This window comes from Octopus bimaculoides, chromosome 29 (assembly GCF_001194135.2).
Source record: "Octopus bimaculoides isolate UCB-OBI-ISO-001 chromosome 29, ASM119413v2, whole genome shotgun sequence".
In the NCBI taxonomy this organism is placed as follows: domain Eukaryota; kingdom Metazoa; phylum Mollusca; class Cephalopoda; order Octopoda; family Octopodidae; genus Octopus; species Octopus bimaculoides.
In genome coordinates, this window is record NC_069009.1 from 3,854,195 (window position 1) to 3,858,195 (window position 4,001).

The 4,001-nt window shown below is 42.3% G+C and overlaps 1 long non-coding RNA gene across 1 annotated transcript; it reads left to right on the forward strand.

Moving 5' to 3' along the window:
• The first annotated feature begins 43 nt into the window (after positions 1-43).
• LOC106867482 (uncharacterized) lies at positions 44-2,972 on the forward strand. The gene is made up of 3 exons (XR_001409151.2): positions 44-156; positions 2,167-2,228; positions 2,825-2,972. It is a non-coding gene; the product is annotated as an uncharacterized LOC106867482 (long non-coding RNA).
• The last annotated feature ends 1,029 nt before the right edge of the window (positions 2,973-4,001 follow it).

The window sequence follows — 4,001 nt, forward strand, 5'->3', positions numbered from 1 at the left end:
AAAAATAACAAGGAGTAGGAGGACAACTATAGAGATTTTTTTTTAAAGCCCGGAACTAACTTTTATTTCAAACGTGATTTCCGCTTCCTGTTAAATAAACCAACGCGCGGCCTGAACAACAGACTACCCTCTTCAGGGATCGAACTCGAAAACAACGTAAGTATCCATAATGTGCGTGTATATATATATATAAGTTATATATATATAAGTAGATCGACAGAAAAAGAGGGGTTAGATTCAGTAAGGGTTAATGAACCTATTTACGGAATGTTGAAGTCCATTTAACAAAACGTTTTGTAATTGTGTTCACACTTAACTGACTTCTGTTTCCTCACAACTTTCAGAAATATTGGTATTTTTAAATGAAATTATTTAGAATTACCTTTCAGGTGATGTCGATTACGATTGTATCGGAATTTAATGTGAAAACAAAAGGCATGCATGTCCATGCCTGCCCCTATCCCCCACTCGATTTTGTTTCCTCATAACGTACAGAAAGATGGATATATTTTTTAATGAAATTTTTTACAAATACACTTCAGATGGTGTAGATTCTGATTATATCTGAATCTGTGGTGAAAAAAACCATCTCGAGGGTTGGGTGAGGAGTTTCGGAAAATAAACACGAGACAGCTTTCTTTACTCATAAGCGAGAAAAATCAGTTATTTTTTAAATGAAATTTTCTATTTGGCGAGCTCGTACACGTACATACGGATACACTTCAAATATATCGAGAAAATGAAACTTGAAATTTCGGGAAAAGTGGTGATGTGTGTCAATATGTACTTGTGTGTGTGCGCTTACGATTTTTCATTTCACATCAAATTCTGATATAATTGTAATTAGTATTAGGTTTTTTGTTTTGCATATCCTCACCTACGATAGGGTGCTGAAAAATTCCTGGCTCTGAGTAAAAAAAAAAAAAACATACAGGAGGATTTTATTCAACATATTCCCATCTCAGATTCACCCATTTATTGCAGCAGTTCTTCAGTTAGTCTTGAGTGGTCGATCCTAACCCTAACCCTATCCCTAACCCTGACCCTAACCCTAACCCGCGTGTGCAAATGAATACGTGTTTAGGGTTAGGATCGGCCACTCCCGACTAGCTAGCTCGGACGCGCGACTGCGCGTTCGGGTCCGCGCTGCTTTAGTAGTACCAGCTTTCACCATGCTGGTTGGTTTTTCGCTTTAGTTTGTCATTTGTTTGTATCAATTTCTTTCACCTTTATATTCCTCTTTGTAGTATCTTTGAATATCAGTCTCGGTCTCTCATGTTTTTTTTTTACCCTTGTGTAGTTGAGAATAAACTGTTGTCAGGAGAGATGGTTGTTGTCTATCCTATGTACATGTCACGGCTGATACCAGCGCTGGTGGCACACAATAAGCACCATTCATGCGTAGGTCACTGCCAGAGCCGCCTGACTGGCTCCCTGTGCTGGTGGCACGTAAAAAGCACCCACTGCATTCTTGGAGTGGTTGGTGTTAGGAAGGGCATCCATCTGTAGAAACATTGCCAGATCGGATTGGAGCCTGTTGCAGTCTCCTGGCTTGCCAGTCCCCAGTCAAAACGTTCAACCCATGCCAGCATGGAAAACGGATGTTAAACAATGATGATGAGGAGGATTTGTATTGTAGGCAGCAGAGACCACCATACATACTTATGTTATCTGCAGTCAGTTGTCATTTTGTCATGACTTGGAAAACCTGCTGCATACTGGTCTGTTTTTCACTTGAGTTTGCCATTTATTATGGTCGATTCAAGCGAGATCGTTGCCAGTGCCCCTGGGCTGGCTCTTGTGCAGGTGGCACATAAAATACACCATCTTGAGCGTGGCCGTTGCCAGTACCGCCTGACTGGCCTTCGTGTGGGTGACACGTAAAAGCACCAACTACACTCTCTGAGTGGTTGGCGTTAGGAAGGGCATCCAGCCGTAGAAACTCTGCCAGATCAGATTGGAGCCTGGTATAGCCATCTGGTTTCACCAGTCCTCAGTCAAATCGTCCAACCCATGCTAGCATGGAAAGCGGACGTTAAATGACGACGATGATGATGATGAATTCCTTGCCTTTTCATATTCCTTTCAACAGTATCTTTAAATCTTTGAAATCCCTGATATAGTATGTTATACAACATTCAAAATCTATCTTTTTTTTCCTTTCAGAATGCTTGGCACCGGTTCAAATTTGTTTGGCAGTGGCCCGACTGCAGCATCTCCTTCCTCAGGTAGTAATTTTACCTTCTCCTTATTTTTAGCACAAGTTTTGAAGTGTGCAGTTCTATTTTAACAGTTATTTTTTCAAAGCTACAATGGAAATGACAAAGGAGCATATTCGGCATATTTTGCTTTATGAGTTCAATAGAGCAAACAACGCAATGAAAAGTCCGTCTCTTGTCTCACTTCTTGTGATTGATTTAATAACCTTAATTTATTGTTTAATCTTCTTGCGTCCAGTTCGTTCTGAGTGAGACTGGCTGTTCTTCACCTTGGTCTCTCTCTCTGGTTAACTGTCACCTTCTGTCTGATTCATTCTCCATACCTGTTTTTATAGCAAGTTGATGCAGGTAATTTATCCCTTCCCCCTCCGACTTTTAGTTTATGCAGTTGTAAAAACTGCATTATTTATGGGATGACCCAATATATGGACATTATAAAAATAAATTGGCACTGGGATCAATTCTCTTGACGAAAAAATTCTTCAAAGTGGTGCCCTAGCATGGCTGCAGTCTACTGACTGAAACAAGTGACAGATAAAAGGTAAAAGTTACATATGTTGTTTCTCTCACACAATCTTATATCTTAGATTTGTTTCCTCTTTCAGGAGCACCCACATTTGGCAGTGGGTTAACAACAGACAATAAACCAGCTGCAGGTTTTACATTTGGGTCTGCACCATCTGGGCCCAGTGCTTCACTTCAAGGAGGTGCAGTACCCAGAACTTTCGTATTCAGTAAGTATTTATTTTATCTCTGTAAAGTGCTGGTGCCACGTAAAAAGCATCCTGTCCACACCGTAAAATGGTTGTTGTTTGGAAGGGCAATCCAGTTGTAAAGACCATGCCAAAACTAACCCGCCTGGGCTTGTGCCATGTAAAAACGCACTAAGCATTTCGTCCAGCGTGCTAACATTTCGTCCAGCGTGCCACCTTAATAATAATGATAATTTCAAATTTTTGGCACAAGGCCGGCAAGCCTAGGGGAGGGCTAAGTCGATTACATTGACCCCCACCAATGCTCAACTAGTACTTGCTTATTGACCCCAAAAAGTTGAGTGTAGGCCTGTTGGGGCAAATGAAATCGAAATTGAACCAAATTCGATGACTGGCACCCGTGCCAGTGGTGCGCTGACAGCTCCATCCAAGTGGGATCACTTGCCAGAGCAGCGGTCTGGCTTCTGTGCCGGTGGCACATAAAAAGCACCATTTGAGCGTGATCGTTACCAGCGTCGTCTTACTGGCACTTGTGCTGGTGGCAGGTGAACAAAACATTCGAGAGAGGTCGTTGCCAGTGCCGCTGGACTGACTCCTGTCCAGGTGGCATGTAAAAAACACCATTTGGGCATGGCTGGTGCCAGTACCGCCTGACTGGCCCTCGTGCTGGTGGCACATAAAAGCATCCACTAAACTCTCTGAGTGGTTGGCATTAGGAAGGGCATCCAGCTGTAGAAACTCTGCCAGATCAGATTGGAGCCTGGTGCAGCCATCTGGTTCGCCAGTCCTCAGTCAAATCGTGCAACCCATGCTAGCATGGAAAGCAGACATTAAACGATGATGATGATGATCCTTGTGGCAATTTAAGGAATTGCCCAGGGAGTGTATAAGCTTATTAATCATGTAGTAAGCTACAAAATTCTTACATTCTCTCGGTTTCCTGTAATTCATGGTTCCATCAGACAAAATCAAAAAGGCAAGGGAGGACAAGCTTGATTCAGTTTCCCCTTTACCAAATCCACTTACAAGGCTTTTGTTGGTCCATGATTATAGTAGAAGACACTTGCCC